At 46.7% G+C, this 21,434-nt stretch overlaps 2 protein-coding genes across 5 annotated transcripts in view; one reads left to right on the forward strand and one right to left on the reverse strand.

Moving 5' to 3' along the window:
- The window catches only part of ralgps1 (Ral GEF with PH domain and SH3 binding motif 1), a 758,896-nt gene that overhangs the window by 363,757 nt on the left and 373,705 nt on the right, over positions 1-21,434 (reverse strand). The window lies entirely within an intron of this gene.
- angptl2b (angiopoietin-like 2b) overlaps positions 20,484-21,434 on the forward strand; it is a 54,748-nt gene continuing 53,797 nt past the window's right edge. The window contains exon 1 of the mRNA XM_078226432.1: positions 20,484-21,225. The gene's annotated coding sequence lies outside the window, so the exon portion shown is untranslated. The remainder of the gene's footprint in view (positions 21,226-21,434) is intronic.

Consider the following 21,434-nt stretch of genomic DNA (forward strand, 5'->3'; position numbering starts at 1 on the left):
CCACCATTCATTTTGATCATGGCTGATCATCAAATTCAATATCCTGATCCACCCTTCCCCCCCCATATCCCTTGATCCCTTTAGCCCCAAGAGCTAGATCTACTTTCTTCCTGAAATCGGACAATGTTTTGGCCTCATCTAGATTCTGTGGTAGCAAATTCCACGCATTCACCACCCTCTGGGTGAAGAAATTTCTCCTCACCTCAGTTCTAAAAGGTTTACTTACCCCTTATCCTCAAACTACGGCCACTAGTTCTGGGCTCCCCTACCATCGGGACCGTTCTTTCTGAATCTACCCTGTTAGAATTTTATACGTTTCCACGAGATCCCCTCTCACTCTTCTAAACTCAAACCCATCGACAGAACCCACCCGAAACACACAATACTTTACAGCCATTACGACAAACAATGAATGAATTGTGCACAAAATAATTGCCTGAGTTCTGTTCATTTTATAAATTGCACTTCGAATTGGCAAACCTTGATTCTGAATTCTTCTATTTCCTTACAAAATTCCAGACTCGCTCAACACCTCGATAATAGAACATAGAACATAGAACAGTACAGCACAGAACAGGCCCTTCGGCCCACGATGTTGTGCCGAGCTTTATCTGAAACCAAGATCAAGCTATCCCACTCCCTATCATCCTGGTGTGCTCCATGTGCCTATCCAATAACCGCTTAAATGTTCCTAAAGTGTCTGACTCCACTATCACTGCAGGCAGTCCATTCCACACCCCAACCACTCTCTGCGTAAAGAACCTACCTCTGATATCCTTCCTGTATCTCCCACCACGAACCCTATAGTTATGCCCCCTTGTAATAGCTCCATCCACCCGAGGAAATAGTCTTTCAACGTTCACTCTATCTATCCCCTTCATCATTTTATAAACCTCTATTAAGTCTCCCCTCAACCTCCTCCGCTCCAGAGAGAACAGCCCTAGCTCCCTCAACCTTTCCTCATAAGACCGACACTCCAAACCAGGCAGCATCCTGGTAAATCTCCTCTGCACTCTTTCCAGCGCTTCCACATCCTTCTTGTAGTGAGGTGACCAGAACTGCACACAATATTCCAAATGTGGTCTCACCAAGGTCCTGTACAGTTGCAGCATAACCCCACAGCTCTTAGACTCCAACCCCCTGTTAATAAAAGCTAACACACTATAGGCCTTCTTCACAGCTCTATCCACTTGAGTGGCAACCTTTAGAGATCTGTGGATATGAACCCCAAGATCTCTCTGTTCCTCCACAGTCTTCAGAACCCTACCTTTGACCCTGTAATCCACATTTAAATTAGTCCTACCAAAATGAATCACCTCACATTTATCAGGGTTAAACTCCATTTGCCATTTTTCAGCCCAGCTTTGCATCCTATCTATAGAACATAGAACATAGAACATTACAGCGCAGAACAGGCCCTTCGGCCCACGATGTTGCACCGACCAGTTAAAAAAAAAAAAAAAAACTGTGACCCTCCAACCTAAACCAATTTCTTTTCGTCCATGAACCTATCTACGGATCTCTTAAACGCCCCCAAACTAGGCGCATTTACTACTGATGCTGGCAGGGCATTCCAATCCCTCACCACCCTCTGGGTAAAGAACCTACCCCTGACATCGGTTCTATAACTACCCCCCCTCAATTTAAAGCCATGCCCCCTCGTGCTGGATTTCTCCATCAGAGGAAAAAGGCTATCACTATCCACCCTATCTAAACCTCTAATCATCTTATATGTTTCAATAAGATCCCCTCTTAGCCGCCGCCTTTCCAGCGAAAACAATCCCAAATCCCTCAGCCTCTCCTCATAGGATCTCCCCTCCATACCAGGCAACATCCTGGTAAACCTCCTCTGCACCCTCTCCAAAGCCTCCACATCCTTCCTGTAATGTGGGGACCAGAACTGCACACAGTACTCCAAGTGCGGCCGCACCAGAGTTGTGTACAGTTGCAACATAACGCTACGACTCCTAAATTCAATCCCCCTACCAATAAACGCCAAGACACCATATGCCTTCTTAACAACCTTATCTACTTGATTCCCAACTTTCAGGGATCTATGCACACATACACCTAGATCCCTCTGCTCCTCCACACTATTCAAAGTCCTCCCGTTAGCCCTATACTCAACACATCTGTTATTCCTACCAAAGTGAATTACCTCACACTTCTCCGCATTAAACTCCATCCGCCACCTCTCGGCCCAACTTTGCAACCTGTCTAAGTCTTCCTGCAAACTACGACACCCTTCCTCACTGTCTACCACACCACCGACTTTGGTGTCATCAGCAAATTTGCTAATCCACCCAACTATACCCTCATCCAGATCATTAATAAATATTACAAACAGCAGTGGCCCCAAAACAGATCCCTGAGGTACACCACTTGTAACCGCACTCCATGATGAATATTTACTATCAACCACCACCCTCTGTTTCCTATCCGCTAGCCAATTCCTGATCCAATTTCCTAGATCACCCCCAATCCCATACATCTGCATTTTCTGCAGAAGCCTACCATGGTGAACCTTATCAAACGCCTTACTAAAATCCATATATACCACGTCCACTGCCTTGCCCCCATCCACCTCCTTGGTCACTTTCTCAAAAAACTCAATAAGGTTAGTAAGGCACGACCTACCTGCCACAAAACCATGCTGACTATCACCTATCAATTCATTACTCTCCAAATAACTATAAATCCTATCCCTTATAATTTTTTCCAACATCTTGCCGACAACAGAAGTGAGACTCACCGGTCTATAATTCCCGGGGAAGTCTCTGTTCCCCTTCTTAAACAATGGGACAACATTCGCTAACCTCCAATCTTCTGGTACTATACCAGAGGCCAACGACGACCTGAAGATCAGAGCCAGAGGCTCTGCAATCACTTCTCTTGCCTCCCAGAGAATCCTTGGATAAATCCCATCCGGACCAGGGGATTTATCTATTTTCAGACCCTCCAGAATATCCTGCACATCCTCCTTATCAACTGTAATACTGTCTATTCTACTCCCTTGCAACCCAGTGTCCTCCTCAGCTATATTCATGTCCCCTTGCGTGAACACCGAAGAGAAATATTGGTTCAATGCTTCACCAATCTCCTCCGGTTCCACACATAACTTCCCTCTGCCATCTATAACTGGCCCTAAACTTGCCCTAACCAACCTTCTGTTCTTGACATACCTATAGAACGCCTTAGGATTCTCTTTAACCCTATCCGCCAAAGTCTTCTCATGTCCCCTTTTAGCCCTTCTAAGCTCGCTCTTCAACTCCCTCTTAGCCAATCTAAAGCTTTCTAGTGCACTACCCGAGTGCTCACGTCTCATCCGAACATAAGCCTCCTTTTTCTTTTTAACCAACAAAGAAACTTTTTTGGTGCACCACGGTTCCCTAGCCCTACCAATTCCTCCTTGCCTGACAGGGACATACCTATCACAGACTCGCAGTAGCTGCTCCTTGAAAAAACTCCACATGTCGGACGTTCCCAGTCCCTGTAATCTCCTAGTCCAACCTATGTTTCCTAATTCTCTCCTAATAGCCTCATAATTACCCTTCCCCCAGCTAAAACCACTGGCCCGACGTTCATGCCTATCCCTTTCCATCACTAAGGTGAACGTAACCGAATCTATGTCTCTTTGCAGCCTACAACAGCCCTCCACCTCATCCACTACTCCACCAATCTTGGTGTCATCAGCAAATTTACTGATCCACCCTTCAGCCCCCTCCTCTAAGTCATTAATAAAAATCACAAAGAGTCATAATCCTGGAGATCACGGTGGAGATTTTTATTTTGGAACTCAAGCAGAAAAGGCAAAGGGGGAAAGTCGAGCACCAATGCTGACAGACTTCATGGTAGATAATATCTAACGAATGGATCACTTTAGAGTGATTAAAGCTGCTGTATTACTATTACTACCAAGTCATCAATGTACACAGTAATGACCAGTTGACAGATTCAAGTTGTACCTCCAGTTGTCCCTTCACTAAACTCAATAGCGACAAAGCTTTTTAAAAGTTTATTTATTAGTGTCACAAGTAAGCTTACATTAACACGGCAATGAAGTTACTGTGAAAATACCCGAGTTGCCACACTCCGGCACCTGTTCGGGTACACTGAGGGAGAATTTAGCATGGCCAATGTACCTAACCAGCACGTCTTTCAGACTGTGGGAGGAAACTGGAGCACCCGGAGGAAACCCACGCAGACACAGGGAGACTCCGCACAGACAGTGACCCAAGCACGGGAATCAAACCCGGGTCCCTGGCGCTGTGAGGCAGCAGTGCTAACCCACTCCGCCACTGTGGTGGCCCAGCAAATAATTTTTTGTTTTGTTTGTGAGCTTAGCTTGCCTGGGAGTTATACGTCATCTGCACAGAGTCCAAACTTACAACTGCCTCTGCATTGACTTGAACCCTACGTTATGCTGGGTAGGTAGGTTTCTCCAACCTCACCCGTAGCTGGGATTCTCCGGCCCCGCTGCTGCGAATGGAGATTTGGCTGAGCGCCAAATTCTCTGTTCTCACTGACAGTGGTAGAGGGGCATGCAAGACCGGAGAATTCCGGCGACGGTCCCTTTTGCTAACGTACAATCCCAAAGTAGCAGCATACCTACTTAAAATTAATAACCTTGCAATCGTCACTGGATGGCGTTGATGCAATGCCATAATTATTAATCCTTAGGAGGATAAAAATCATACATTAGCAGCTCAGAATCGACTAGGCACCATCAACAACCTTCGCCGCTTTTGTCAGTTGATAAAACGGAGAGAAGAAGAAATATCAACACTTTCATGAATTTTAGCTGAAGAATATTGCAATACAACTGACAGTGGTAGAGGGGCGTGCACGGTAGCACAGTGGTTAGCACTGCTGCTTCACAGCTCCAGGATCCCGGGTTCGATTCCCGGCTCGGGTCACTGTCTGTGTGGAGTTTGCACATTCTCCTCGTGTCTGCGTGGGTTTCCTCCGGGTGCTCCGGTTTCCTCCCACAGTCCAAAGATGTGCGGGTTAGGTTGATTGGCCAGGTTAAAAATTGTCCCTTAGAGTCCTGGGATGCGTAGGTTAGAGGGATTAGTGGGTAAAATATGTGGGGGGAGGGCCTGGGTGGGATTGTGGTTGGTGCAGACTCGATGGGCCGAATGGCCTCCTTCTGCACTGTAGGGTTTCTATGTTTTCTATGTTAACTGTAGTGATCTACATGACAACTGAATCCTGCTTAAGCTTCGACCTGCTGATTTATTCAATCTAGGATGCTGTCTGAACCCCTTGATAGGGTCATGGCCTTAGTAAATCACTCCCACCTATCTGTGGTTATCATCACCGCCACTGGCACTTAAGGTGCATCGAGTGAACGAGCATGTTCCTGGAACAAAGCCCGTGTTAATACAGTCCGAGAGACTAATGCTGGCATTCCCAAGTACAATGCCATTTTAAGTTAGAACATAGAACATAGAAAGCCACAGCACAAACAGGCCCTTCGGCCCACAAGTTGCGCTGATCATATCCCTACCTCTAGGCCTATCTATAGCCCTCAATCCCATTAAATCCCATGTACTCATCCAGAAGTCTCTTAAAAGACCCCAACGAGTTTGCCTCCACCACCACCGACGTCAGCCGATTCCACTCACCCACCACCCTCTGAGTGAAAAACTTACCCCTGACATCTCCTCTGTACCTACCCCCCAGCACCTTAAACCTGTGTCCTCTCGTAGCAACCATTTCAGCCCTTGGAAATAGCCTCTGAGAGTCTACCCTATCCAGACCTCTCAACATCTTGTAAACCTCTATCAGGTCACCTCTCATCCTTCGTCTCTCCAGGGAGAAGAGACCAAGCTCCCTCAACCTATCCTCATAAGGCATGCCCCCCAATCCAGGCAACATCCTTGTAAATCTCCTCTGCACCCTTTCAATAGCTTCAACATCTTTCCTGTAATGAGGTGACCAGAACTGCGCGCAGTACTCCAAGTGGGGTCTAACCAGGGTCCTATAAAGCTGCAGCATTATCTCCCGACTCCTAAACTCAATCCCTCGATTAATGAAGGCTAGTACGCCGTACGCCTTCTTGACCGCATCCTCCACCTGCGAGGCCGATTTAAGAGTCCTATGGACCCGGACCCCAAGGTCCTTCTGATCCTCTACACTGCTAAGAATGGTACCCTTCATATTATACTGCTGCTTCATCCCATTGGATCTGCCAAAATGGATCACTACACACTTATCCGGGTTGAAGTCCATCTGCCACTTCTCCGCCCAGTCTTGCATTCTATCTATGTCTCGCTGCAACTTCTGACATCCCTCCAAACTATCCACAACACCACCTACCTTGGTGTCGTCAGCAAACTTACCAACCCATCCCTCCACTTCCTCATCCAGGTCATTTATGAAAATGACAAACAGCAAGGGTCCCAGAACAGATCCCTGGGGCACTCCACTGGTCACTGACCTCCATGCAGAGAAAGACCCCTCCACAGCCACTCTCTGCCTTCTGCAGGCAAGCCAGTTCTGGATCCAGAAGGCAACAGCCCCTTGGATCCCATGCCCTCTCACTTTCTCAAGAAGTCTTGCATGGGGGACCTTATCGAACGCCTTGCTGAAGTCCATATAGACCACATCCACCGCTCTTCCTTCGTCAATGTGTTTGGTCACATTTTCAAAGAACTCAACCAGGCTCGTAAGGCACGACCTGCCCTTGACAAAGCCGTGCTGACTACTTTTGATCATACTAAACTTCTCTAGATGATCATAAATCCTGTCTCTCAGGATCCTCTCCATCAACTTACCAACCACTGAGGTTAGACTCACCGGTCGGTAATTTCCCGGGCTGTCCCTGTTCCCTTTCTTGAATATAGGGACCACATCTGCAATCCTCCAATCCTCCGGAACCTCTCCCGTCTCCATCGACGATGCAAAGATCATTGCCAAAGGCTCCGCAATCTCCTCCCTCGCCTCCCACAGTAACCTGGGGTACATCCCATCCGGTCCCGGCGACTTACCAACCTTGATGCCATTCAATAGTTCCAACACATCCTCTTTCTTTATGTCCACATGCTCGATCCTTTCTGTCCACCGCAAACCAGCAGTACAACCACCCAGATCCCTTTCCACCGTGAATACCGAGGTAAAGTATTCATTAAGCACCTCCGCCATTTCTAACGGTTCCGCACAAACTTTTCCCCCTTCACCTTTTAAGGGTCCTATGCCTTCACATCTCATCCTTTTACTCTTGACATATTTGTAGAAAGCCTTGGGATTCTCCTTAATCTTACCCGCCAAGGTCTTCTCATGACCCCTTCTCGCTCTCCTAATTTCCTTCTTAAGCTCCTTCCTACATCCCGTATACTCCTCTAAATCCTTAACACCTCCTAGCTCTCTGAACCTTCTGTACGCCTCTCTTTTCTTATTCACCAGGTTCATCACAACCTTCGTGCACCACGGTTCCCGTACCCTACCAACACCCCCCTGTCTCATCGGAACGTTGTCATGCAGAGCTCCAGACAAACATTCCTTGAAAATCCTCCACTTTCCTTCGGTACTTTTCCCCAAGAATGCCTCCTTCCAATTTACCCGTCTAATTTCCTCCCTGATGACACTGTATTTCCCTTTACTCCAGAGAAACACTTTCCTAGCCTGCCTGATCCTATCTCTTTCCAATGCTATCGTGAAGGAGATAGAATTATGATCGCTATCCCCAAGATGCTCACCCACCGAGAGATCCTCCACCTGTCCAGGTTCATTAGCCAGCACCAAGTACAGCCTCTCCTCTAGTAGGCTTATCCACATACTGTGTCAGGAAACTCTCCTGGACACACCTAACAAACTCCTCTCCATCCAAACCCCTAGCCCTAGGGATATTCCAATCTATGTTTGGGAAATTAAAATCTCCCATCACGACAACTCTGTTATTCCTACATCTCTCCAGGATCTGTTTCCCCATCTGCTCCTCAACATCTCTGTTACCCTGAATGCTTTCAGATTGGACAAGCATTCATCAATGAAGTGACATATATGTGTGGATGGTACAGTGGGTTAGCACTGCTACCTCACAGTGCCAGGGACCTGGGTTCAATTCCTGGCTTGGGTCACTGTCTATGTGGAATCTGCACATTCGCCCCGTGTCTGCATGGATTTCTGGGTGGATGACACCGCAGTTGCATAATAGGTCTGAAGTTATTATTGCTGCTAAATTGCAGTGACATTGCCTTCATCCTTTTGACATCAAAGGGTGGCATGGTGGCACAGTGGTTAGCACTGCTGCCTCTCAGCACCAGGGGCCTTGGTTCGATTCCTGGCTTGGATCACTGTCTGTGTGGAGGTCTGTACATTCTCCCCGTGTCTTTGTGGGTTTCTTCTGGGTGCTCCAGTTTCCTCCCACAGTCCGAAAGACGTGCTGGTTAGATGCATTGGCCGTGCTAAATTCTCCCTCAGTGTACCCGAACAGGCGCCGGAGGGTGGCGACTAGGGGATTTTCACAGTAACTTCATTGCAGTGTTAATGTAAGCCTACTTGTGACACTAATAAATAAACTTTGCATTATAAAACATCTTTTGCTTTAAAAATGCGGTCGAACTGGATGCCGAGTTTTCAAAAGCTCTAACTTGTTGGCCTGTAGGATTTAAATGCAATTGCTTCGCCTGAGCTAATTTCTTTTCACTGAGAAGTGACGAGCAGCAAAGAATAATCCTTTAAACTCACAAAACTCAATCAGCTTTTTCCTGCTACTGTTCTGCGGGAGAGGTCTATGCATCAAGAGAGGGCAATTTAGCGATTATCAACTGACCTCGGGCTTGGCTAACAACAGTAATCTTCTCACTAATTGACTGGGCCCATTGCAGGATTGGAGGCAGCATAGTCAAAACTTTCTAGGATTTGTATCGAAAATAATAACAAAATACTCGAGATTATTTGAAAACTGTCAAGCAGCCTGACTGCTTTCCAACACATGCTATCCATATGATCACTGGCTTTCTCAGTAGTCATGTTCTCAAGCTGTCCACTGCTACTCCAAGTGCCATAATTAGTCTGCAACATCTGACAATCTATATTTATTCTGAGCTCATTTCCGTCATGTTATTTAATTAATAAGGCATCTAAGGTCCAAGTACTTCTATATATAGCACCTTTAATGTGGGTGGCACAGTGGCTAGCACTGCTGCCTCACAGCGCCAGGGACCGGGTTCAATTCCGGCCTCGGGTCAGTGTGTGTGTGGAGTTTGCACGTTCTCCCCGTGTCTGCGTGGGTTTCCTCCGGGTGCTTTGTTCTCTCCCACAGTCCAAAGATTTTAGAATCATAGAATCCTACAATGCAGAAGGAGGCCATTCCGCCCATCGAGTCTGCACCAACCAGAATCCCACCCAAGCTCTAACCCCATAACCCCATGCATTTACTCTAGCTAGTCCCTCTGACACACTAAGGGGCAATTTTAGCATGACTAATCCACCTAACCCACACATCTTTGGACTGTGCCGGTTAGGTGGATTGGCCATGCTAAATTGCCCCTTAGTGTCCCAAGATGCGCAGGTTAGGTGGATTGGCTATTGTAAATTGCCCCTTAGTCTACAAGATTATGAGGGGCACGGACAGAGTGGATAGTCAGAAGCTTTTTCCCAGGATGGAAGAGTCAATTACTAGGGGGCATAGGGTTTAAGGTGTGAGGGGCAAGGTTTAAAGGAGATGTACGAGGCAAGTTGTTTTTTATACAGGTGGGTGTCGGGGGAGGTAGTGGAAGCAGATACGACAGTGACTTTTAAGGGGCGTCTTGACAAATACATAAATAGGAAGAGAATAGAGGTCCCCGGAAGGGTAGGGGGTTTTAGTTCAGTTGGGCAGCATGATGGGTGCAGGCTTGGAGGGCCGAAGGGCCTGTTCCTGTGCTGTAATTTTCTTTGTTCTTTGTACAGAGCGAAACCCAATATTGTAACACTTGCATGCTGTGTACTTCTGCCCCACGACTATACTCTACCTCAGAAACAGCAACTGAAGCAAGTCAAATCAGAACGGTTCATTCAGATACATTCTCCCTGTTTTTTTTCTTTACAATTGACTATGTGAACAAAGTAAAATGATAAGCAGGAAAAATAAACTTGAGATTTAAAAAAGAAAGCGCTATTAATAAGTAATAAAATGTGGAAACTCAGACTTTGAAATTCTCAAACTATAAGTTAGTATGCTTTACTTTTCTCACTGACTATACACAGGTATTCAGGTTGGGGCCAGTGATGTTTAAAGTTTATTTATTAGTGTCACAAGTAGGCTTACATTAACACTGCAATGAAGTTACTATGAAAATCCCACACTCAGGCGCCTGTTCAGGTACACAGAGGGAGAATTTAGCATGGCCAACGCACCTAACCAGCATGTCTTTCGGACTGTGGGAGGGAACCGGAGCACCCAGAAGAAACCCATGCAGACACGGGGAGAACATGCAGACTCCACACAGATAGTGACCCAAGCCGGGAATCGAACCCGGGTCCCTGGCGCTGTGAGGCAGAAGTGCTAACCATTGTGCCACCGTGCCACTTGTTTGTAAAAAAAAAAGGTCACTATGTTAGCCATCATTCCTAACCATTTGTGGGGGGAGTTTTGCATCGCGATGCAGATTACTTTGTTAACTGCTGTTGCCTCGCTCATACATGAGCTATACAGAGGTGATAAATTTCCACAGCATGAAAAACGTATGACTTGCTTCAGGGGGACTTGGCAACAACATATTCACTACAGTTGGTATATAAAGCAACTCTGCATTTGCCTGGTTGAAAACAAGTAAAACTTGTGCCAAACAACTGTTGCTAATGTATCTCAGAGGGAAAGTGCCTTGTGAAAACATGGACATATTCACCCCTTCACATACTTACTGCATGTGCACCTTTTCAGATGTGAAGGGGGTACAAAGAGGTACGACTCTCGCCATAGATAGGAGGGTCAGACCATTTCACAGTGTTGTCAGACTGGGTATGTTTGATGTGTCTTTTAAGCAACAAGATTAAAAAGGGTCGACATTTCTCACAACACTCTGTGCTGAGCCACATGTGTGCGTCTGTCAATGCATGAAAGGGAACAAAACCTGAGGGAATAATAGTAACTTTGCACTTCAGAGGAAAAGAAAGAAATGTGTGGTCTGGAAATTTGAAGTCATAGTAATTAAAATCACTCACTGGCTCCAATATATAAAAACATTGGGTCATAGCTTCTGACTGGCGTCGGGAAGCGACAGCCCACTGGAATTACAAGATGTACATCTACCTGTTCATGAAAGCTGCTCCGAAATCTCCGATCTCCGGACCCGCTTGGGGGCCCCCCCCGAGTCCTCACAGGCCCCAGAGTAGTCCAGCTGCATCGGGGGTCAGGGGGCCACACACCCCCTGCTTTACCCCATTCGCTGCCATGAAGCAGGTCAGCTTAAAGGGCCCAGTGAAACTGATAGGCCAAGGGGACGGTAAATTCCCAATGTAACTGGACGGCATTTGGCTGTTTGGGAAGGTTGTAAGTTGGGGGGGTGCGGGGAGGGTGGGGGTGGGAGTGGCTGGTGGAGTCAGAGATCAAGGGCTGTGGGTGACTTAGAGGTCAGGGAATAAAGGGGAGGCGATGGCCTAGTGGTATTATCGCTAGACTATTAATCCAGAAATTTAGCTGCTGTTCTGGGACTCGGGTTCGAATCTCACCACGGCAGATGGTGGAATTTGAATTCAATAAAAAAAAAATCTGGAATTAAGAATCTACTGATGACTATGAAACCATTGCCAATTGCTGGAAAAACCCATCAGGTTCACTAATATCCTTTAAGGGAGGAAATCTGATGTCCATACTTGGTCTGGCCTACATGTGACTGCAGAGCCACAGGAATGTGGTTGACTCTCAACTGCCCTCTGAACAAGGGCAACTAGGGATGGGTAATAAATGCTGGCCAGCCAGCCATGCCCCAAGAATGAATAAAGAAATATCATAGATTGGACGGGGGATTGGACACGGGTGGGAGGGGAAGGGGTGGTCAGGTCACGGGGGGTCATATTGGGTTAGGAGTAACTATTAGCATAACACTGGCAAAACCATCTGAAATTTGCGATTTAAATAGCTTTGTCAGATGGTTCCCAGCGCAGTGCTATTGTTCAGGAGAAGTTAGCTTTTCTGGGCAATTGCCGGGTAAATCTTTACCTGGGTAATTCTAAGAGGGATTCGCCAGCGCATCTTTGAAGTAACCCCTCAAATCCGATGCTGAGTCATCGGGACGTTATAAGCCACTGACAAATTCCTATCATTAAATCTATGCAACACTTTTTTTTATATTTCCAATTTATTTTTGTTTTGTTTAATTATACATTGCCCTTTTTCCTTTTCAGCGAGGCTTTTGTTTCCTCTCACGAATATTAATCTGGTTACTTTGTTTTCTTATTTTATGTTTTGAATCTGTTGTTTCCCGCACTGCTGGAACTCCAACGTTGTCAACTTTAACAGTTGAGGTTAGCCAGCTCCTCATTGCTCTTACTGACTGACAAATTGGCGAGAGAGAGGTGAACGAAAGTGAGCAGTGGCTGGCCTGGGTTAAAAACGGAACAAAACTAAAAGAGGGGATACGACCAGAGGAGGATTCAGATAGCCGGAATAGGAACAAGGATGCACTCAAAATAGTAGGAGATACAGTCAGGAAAAAAATCAGAGGGCTGCCACTGGATGGGGCAAAATGCAGCTCAGAGGATGAGAACAGTGTGGTAAACCACTGTTAGCTTATTACCTGTATATGTGACATGCCTGGACACATCCCTGCCGGCCCTACCTGAGACTCTTCCGCTGCCCCCCCCCCCCCCGGTCCAGGTATAAAGGCGACTGCTCCCCACCCCCCTGCCTCAGTCTGGATCAGTTCATCGGCATGGGTTTGCTCCAAGTCTTTTGCAAATAAAAGCCTATTTGTTCTTGCATACAAACTAGTCTTTGCTCGATTGATGGTGCATCAAACAGAGAAACTGTGGCAGTAAGAAACACAGCCAAGAGGGCTAGATATAGCCAGGGAGTGAGACCCAAATGCACTCGTGCAGGTCCAATGGGGCAGCATAGAGTCATAGAGATATACAGCACGGAAACAGGCCCTTTGGCCCAACTTGTCCATGGCAACCAGGTTTCTTACCTGAACTAGTTCCACTTGGCTGAATTTGGCCCATATCCTCCATGTACCTGCCCAAATGTTTTTAAAGTGTTATAATTGTACCCACCTCTACTGGCAGCTCATTCCATATAGGCACCACCCTCTGTATGAAAACGTTGCCCCTCGGGTCCCTTTTAAATCTTTCCCCTCTCATCTTAAACCTATGCCCTCTAGTTTTGGACTCCTCTACCCTGGGGAAAATACCCTGGATATTCACCTTATCTCTGCCCCTCACCGTTTTATAAACCTCTATCAGGTCACCCCTCATCCTCCTACGTTCCAGGGAAAATAGACCCAGCCTCTCCTTATAATTCAAACATTCCAGTCCTGGTAACATCCTTGTCAATCTTTTTTGCACTCTTTCCAGTTTAATAACATCTTCCCTATAGCAGGTCGACCAGCATTGTAGCAGTAATCCAAATGTGGCCTTACCAATGTCTTGTACAGTTGCACCATAACGTCCCAACTCCTATACTTCTCTGATCGATGAAGGCAAGAGTGCCAAACGTCTTCTTCACCGCCCTGTCTAGCTTTGATGCCACTTTCAAGGAACTATGCACCTGCACTCCTGGATCTCTCTGTTCAACAACACTCCCCTGGGCCCTACCATTAACAGTGTAAGTCCTGCCCTGGTTTGTCTTACCAAAATGCAACACCTCACATTTATCTGAATTAAACTCTATCTGCCATTCCTCGGCCCACTGGCCCAGTTGATCAAGAGCCCGTTATAGTCTTGGATAACCTTCTACACTCTCCAATGCACCACCAACTTTGGTTTCATCCACAAACTTACTCACCGCATATTCTATATTCTCATCCAAACCATTTATATAAATGACAAAGAACATTGGGCCCAGCATTGATCCCTGCAACACACCGCTGGTCTCAGGCCTCCAGTCTGAAAAACAACCCTCTACCACCACCCTCTGTCTCCTACTGGAAAGCCAATTTTGTATCCAACTGGCTAGTTCTCCCTGGATCCCATGTGATCCAACCATACTGACCAGTCTACATGCGGTACCTTGTCGAGGGCCTTGCTAAAGTCATAGACTCAGAGGTTTACAACATGGAAACAGGCCCTTTGGCCCAACTTGTCCATGCCACCCTTTGTTTTAAACCACTAAGCTTGTCCCAATTGTCCACATTTAGCCCATATCCCTCTACACCCATCTTACCCATGTAAATGTCTAAATGCTTTTTAAAAGACAAAATTGTACCCGCCTCTACCACTCCCTCTAGCAGCTTGTTCCAGACACTCACCACCCTCTGTGAGAAAAAATTGCCCCTCTAGACTCTTTTGTATCTCTCCCTGCCCACCTTAAATCTATGCCCCCTAGTTTTCGACTCTCCTGCCTTTGGGAAAAGATATTGACTATCTAGCTGATCTATGCCCCTCATTATTTTATCAACCTCCGTGAGATCACCCCTAAGTCTCCTCCGCTCCAGGGAAAAGAGTCCCAGTTTATCCACAGAAGTCCATGTAGATAATGTCTACCGCACTGCCCTCATCTATTTTCTTGATCACCCTTCCAAAAAACTCAATTAAATTTGTAAGACACGATTTCCACCTTAAATGTGGACAGACATTGGGTGGGTGTCTCTCCAATGTCACCAGCGGGAAGCCCAACTGATTAAAAACCTTAAGGCGTTGGTGGATCAGGAGGTGCCGATGAGGAGGGTGACCTTGAAGCGAACAATAGCAGCTGATATGAAAATTGTTTACGCGGCTACCGGACACAGAGAAGTTAAAGATCAGAGTACAAAGGGATGTAACTCGGCGACAGCCCAGAATACTGGAGTTAAGCAAGTTCCAACAGGACAAAATTCAGAGATTCTGAGGGAAATGAGGCTGATAAGGAAAAGGTCGAGAGTTTCAGATTCAGAATTTTCTTTTTGTTTCTCCAGTCACTGAGGTGTTCATGTACCAACAGCACAGAATCCAGTCAATGGACATCTTTGCCATCCTTTGTGTTGATGTCCTGCAGAAACCTAATTTTCCCCTTCGCTCTCTCCCTCCCTGTGTGGGCAACTACATTCTCTGAAGCAGAAGCGTGAATATCTAGTTTAATTGAGTTTCGAACTTGACTCTCCTTATTCGGGTGTCTATAAATAAATACTAATAAATTCAGAAGCAACACAGTAATATTAACACCGAGGGCAGGATTCCACCCACCCACCAGCAGTGGAGATGGTTTGCCATTGGACGCCAGTGGGATCTTCCAGTCCTGCCGATGTTTACGCCGTTTTGCGTGGCTTGCCTGTCCCACTACCGGGGAACCCATTGCGGGGGGGGACTCCCACCCACGTAACATTTTTCAGTCACATGCAGGAGAGAAAGAGAAAAAGATTTGATGGTGTCCACAGGAATGATCTATTCACTGAAGAAACCTGAATGAGAATGTTAACCCCATAAGACCATTAGATATTGGAGCACAATTAGGCCATTCGGGCCATTGACTCTGCTCCACCATTCAATCATGGCTGATAGGTTTCTCAAACCCATTCCCCTGCCTTTTCCCCGTAACCTTTGATCCTCTTACCAATCAAGAACCTGTCTATCTCTGTCTTAAATGCACGCAATGACCTGGTCTCCACAGCCTTCTGTGGCAATGAATTCCACAGATTCGCCACCCTCTGGCTGAAGAAATTCCTCCTCATCTCTGTTCTAAAGGGTTGGCCCTTTACTCTGAGGCTGTGCTCTCGGATCCTAGTCTCTCCTCCTAATGGAAACATTTTCCCCACGTCCATTCTATCCGGGCCTTTCAGTATTCTGTAAGTTTCAATGAGATCCCCCCTCATCCTTCTAAACTCCATCGAGTACAGACCCAGCCCCTTCACCATATCAATATTTATATACCGAGAGGATAACGACCATTGATTAACACTGGAGTGAGGACTGTAATGGAAATCGATGGCATCTTTCTCTGTTCATTCACATTAAAAGCATTCACTATGTTTCAAAGTTGTGTATGGCTGAACCTCCCCATTTACAAACAGGGTAAAGGCTGCACAATGATACTGAATAAGCAAAGACCTGACTTCAAAATGGGATCATTTGTTCTTAATCCACTTTCATTCAGTTTACAGAGGTCTCTTTGGTATCTTTAACATTAGGCACATATATTTATCCCCTTCACTGTCGCAGTTTGGACTGCATTCAAGAAAGCATAACTGACATTGCAGACTCAGGGAATTGCGTGCAGAGGTGACTGCTTTCTCAGCCAACTCTTGAAAGAGTGCTCCATAAAAGCTTCACAGGAATTATTCCTCTCTCAAAAAACAAAATGGTAGTGATTTTTGGAGGGGATTTCTGGCAGATTATCATCTGGAGATAAGCATGGTGAAATTGCTGCTGCAGGCGAAGGAAGGGAAGAGTGGAAGCTCTGCTGCGGGGTACAAGGCAGCAGGGCAACTACAGAACCAAATCAGGTAAAAACTCACTTGCTGACTTTACTCCAGCCTCACCTCAGCAGTGGGGTTAACCACTGGAGATGTCGAGGTTGATTGACCAAGAGTGTCACTTCTTGCCCATGTACACTTGAATAGCTTTTCAAGTGACACTGCTTCCAGCAAAGGAAGGAAAAAGTGGGAGATGCTAAAGGTCCAAACAAGACAGAGGGCAGAATTTTTTCATAAAAATTCTTAGTGTCAAACAGAAGAAAAAAATGGGAGGATTTCTTGCTGGTTTATTCAACGAAGGTGATTATTGGGAATTTATGGCATTCTGTCCAATCCACAAGCCGTAATGTATTTTCAACCATTGGAGGGATGGAGCTTCAGTTCCCAAGAAGCCGGCTGCTGTGGTCCAGGGGCACCATTGTGCAGGTGCTCCAGTCTCACGATGTACTGTGTACACAGTATACTGCGAGATCTACCACTCTCCTCCTCCCCCCACCTCCATGGACATCATCCTCTCTCTCCCCTCCCTACCTATTGCAACCCCGGCCGATTGCCCCCAAGACCCATAATCCCGACCCAATTGCAACCCCGGCTGATTGCCTCCAACACCCCTAAACTCCACCCCACCCCCAATTGTTGATCCCACTGATCAATTCCCCCACCCCCTCCCCCCAGAAGAGTTACTCCTTTCCCCCTCCCCCTACCAACCTTCCTCCCTTGCTGTGCCTCTCTCCCCCTGTCATGGCTGCACCCCCTCGTCCCCTCCTCAGGCCCCAGCCCCTTGGCACAGGGTGCTCAGTAGGTAGTGCCAGGGTACCACACTGGCACTGCCCCATGGGTGCAGCGTGGCCCTGCCCCAGACAACAAAGGACGGGGCTCCAATAGCTTCCGGTCCCAGAGGTGGAGCCATCATGTCTGGTCCCCATTGGTGGGGACCGTCGGTGATCCTTGCCGGCGAGGCCCTCAATCGGTGAGAGGACTGAGTTAAGTGAGCCTGGGCGATTGCGTCCGGGGCTCGTTAATTATATGTAAATCATGTCATTAATATTCAAATCTGTCTCGTGCCTTTCCTGGGTGTGAGGCTGATTTTGCCGGCAAAACGGGGCTGACAAGATCGTGAGAAGCGAGACATCGGACATGAACCCAATTTTCCGCCTCTCGCCCCCATCTTACTGGCTCATCGCGATGATCGACCATGGACATGGGTACACTATTCGGGTACACGAAGGGAGAATTTAGCATGGCCAATGCACCAAGTCAGCATGTCTTTCCGACTGTGGGAGAAAACAAAAGCACCCAAAGGAAACCCACGCAGACACGGGGAGAAAGGGCAAACTCCACACAGACAGTGACCCAAGCCGGGAATCGAACCCAGGTCCCTGGCACCATGAGACAGCAGTGCTAACCACTGTGCCACCCATTGTGTAGACACTGAATTGGCACAATAATTATTGTCAATTTTAAAACCTTGCAACAATCAATCAATTGAAGGGAGAGAGAGTCCCTAACCCTTCCTGGTCCGGTTGTCACAGAAGTTTGGTGGTAACATCAGACATTTGAACCCAAAAGCTTGACAAGAGAAATCATTTGTGGGAAATAAAATAAATCCCAAGACAACAAATGCTTGGAGGGTTTAACTTGACGGAGCCATGTTGGTTCCTGCTCAGTATTTCTCCCTCAAGATGAGCTAGGAATAAGAGCATTGCTTACACCCAAAGCTGAACCTTTAAGACAGAGATAGATAGGTTCTTGATTAATAAAGGGATCAGGGGTTATGGGGAAAAGGCAGGAGAATGGGGATGAGAAAAATATCAGCCAAGATTGAATGGCAGAGCAGACTCGATGGGCCGAGTGGCCTAATTCTGCTCCTGTGTCTTATGGTCTTATGAAGTAAATCCGTTTGATAGCAGGGAACACGATTCCTGTCTCATCATTTTCATGATGTGGAGATTGGACTGGGGTGGGCACAGTAAGAAGTCTCACAACACCAGGTTAAAGTCCAACAGGTTTATTTGGCTGCACTAGCTTTCGGAGGCTCAGGCTCCTTCATTTTCACACAGGATTTAGCTCGAGTGGAAAGCCTGACATGTGCGTCCTATTTACATGAATATTTCATATCTCATTTGCTTTGAGTGTTTTGCTGTCCAAATGCCAGGAGCGATTGTTCAATAACATGTTGTTAGGATCAAAACTTACTCACTGTAGTCAACAAATGTATTTTGTTTCTGTTTGCGTCGTATCCACGGAAATGATCGAAAATACCCATTTGAGGATTTGATACATGATTCAGATGTGTTTGGCACTGAACTAACTGCTAACTACATGCTTTGTGCACACACAAGATAGATAGATGGATACACTGGATAGCACTGTCCACAAATTCATTTGTCAATATATTTTCACTGTAAACCAGCCTGAGGAAATAGATTTACACTTTCGTTAGAACATCTCAGTCTGTATTGGCTCAGATACAGCCTCACTGTCTGCTGTCACATTGGTAATTAGAGTAACTACAATTTTTACACTGCTTTCATCGGACAAGATGTGGACAAATCTGATACAAAAAGGGGAAATATTTACTCATCCCTGGCTGGTGGTGATGGAGGCAAGGGGGTGCCAAAGGCTGGGGGTAAGGGGAGGGGCCACAGCCTGGGGGGCAAGGGGGAGGGGCCACAGCTACCCATGTGTGTCAGCAACACACATTTCATTCTGGCGTGGGGGCTATCTGTCCAACTGGCAAGAAAATTCAGGCCGAGGAGTTTCGCAAAGCGGGGGGAGGGTTGGGAGGGCAGACCAGTTTTAATGAGGTTATTGTATTTTGTGTCAGTTGTTTGGATGGCTGGTTCATGGTGCGGAGTGACGCCAACAGCGTGGGTTCAATTCCCGTACCAGCTGAGGTTATTCATGAAGGCCCCGGCTTCTCAACCTTGCCTCGCCTGAGGTGTGGGTGACCCTCAGGTTAAATCACCACCAGTCACCCTCCCTCCCCCCCACCCCGTCTAAGGGCAGAGCAGCCTCTGGTCATCTGGGAGTAGTATATGGTATTTGCTACCAAATAAACCTGTTGGACTTTAACCTGGTGTTGTGAGACTTCTTACTATCTGGGAGTATGGCAACTTTGCCGATTTCGAGATAGTCGGGTGAATGGATTGGCGGTACTGATCAGCCAAGATCTAACTGAATGATGGAAGAGGCTTAAGGGGCCTGCCTATTCCTGTCCTGAAACACCTTTGCCAATGCCTCTTTTAAGGTACAGTAACCACAATGTCATCTTGCCTCCAATCCACAAGTTATCAAATGGTTTGTGTCAGATTTCATTTGGTCACCACTGACGTACACAGAAGTTGCAATTTCTCCCCTAGTGTAAAAAAAAAGACGTCTTTCAACACAAGGAGGGAATTTCCATTACACATTACTATTAATAATTCTTCTGAAATGTTGCGGGGTGAGAGGGGGGGGGGGGTGGGGTCGGGAGAAGAAACAGTACACATACTGTGAGATTTTAGTGATACAAGTATTGTGTGAAATAGTTTAAACAATACCACGCACTGTTTTGGACTCGCTTTATTTATCCTTCAGATTTGCTGACCTTTCCCCTCACCACATTTGATGTCATGTTCCACTTTCTCTTGTCAGTTTCCTTCGCCCTCTCCTTGTAAGACTACAAGGGAACCGGCAAAGTTTTACAGTTTATTTCTTAGTCGGTTTACATTAACACACCCTCCCTCATAAGAGCTGTGCCCAAACAAAATAAGTTTGAATGCAATGCCCTCTGCTGACATATCTAATTTAAACTGTCGACATCTTCATTGCAAGTGGGTTGCATATTTCCCTGCTGCTTGTCAAAAGGCAGGGTTTTCCATCACAAGAGCTTGCCCAAGGCTCGGGGGGGGGGGGGGGGGGGCGGCAGTCCACATCTCTTTAATTAGAGCAGGCTGCTGTGACATCATTGCACTGAAGCTTTCCCCTCGAGCCCGCCCACTGCTATCTGTGCCGGAGGACTGAGCCTCTGCAGATTGTACATCTGCTCGGGCAGCTCTGAACACAGGAGGAGTGGATAAAAGGAGGTCCCCCCTACCCCACCCCCCGTACGCAAGACTTCCCTACCTCAGTCTTACTCGGCAGCCCTCTCCAGAATGTAAATACACCAACAGAAAGAAGGGATCCAAGTCAGTTTTGTGCTTCCCTCAGTGACATACTCAGGACTAAGAAGATGACATGCTGGATTTCAATGTACTTCAGGGCACTGCCATGCTGAAGGTAGCCTGGGGTGCCAGCAAACCTCAATTCTGACAGCCTGCTTACTCACTCTGCCTCGACAGACGGCAAGAATTCTCTTAACTCATTCTTCACAACATTATTCGCAGCAAACAGTGAAGACCCAATGGTGTTGTTAACACAAAGGACCAGCGGCTAAGTGTCAATAGGAGAGTTTGGAATAAAATATACTTTTTTTTAAAAAAAACAACCTTTCTGACATTTACTACTTGGAACTGATACCTGGGCATCAAGCACTTGAGAGAGTCTTTGACCAGAGAACCACAGTGATTTACACAGAGGAGAGATTGGAGTCTCTGGCAACAGTCACTCTGGTGAGATGCTACACTTCACGCAGGCATTTAGTCCACTTAAAGAACAGAGGCAAGAAAGTTAAAGAGAGTGTAAGGACGGCAATACTGGCAACGTCAATCTGGTAAGAAAGACTGTTCAGTGTCTCAGACTTCACAGCGAGCTTTAAACGTCAAATGCAGAAGGCAGCCAATTAGTTAAGGGCAGAATGTGATTTTTGTTGGACAGAAAGCCTGATGTTGACAATGACAAATCAAGTGGTGCTGCATTAATGTTGAAATCCAGACTTTTAATGACCTTCTGTGGCAGCCCCCTTTAAAAAGTTCAGGAAAA

This window comes from Mustelus asterias, chromosome 13 (assembly GCF_964213995.1).
Source record: "Mustelus asterias chromosome 13, sMusAst1.hap1.1, whole genome shotgun sequence".
Lineage (NCBI taxonomy): Eukaryota > Metazoa > Chordata > Chondrichthyes > Carcharhiniformes > Triakidae > Mustelus > Mustelus asterias.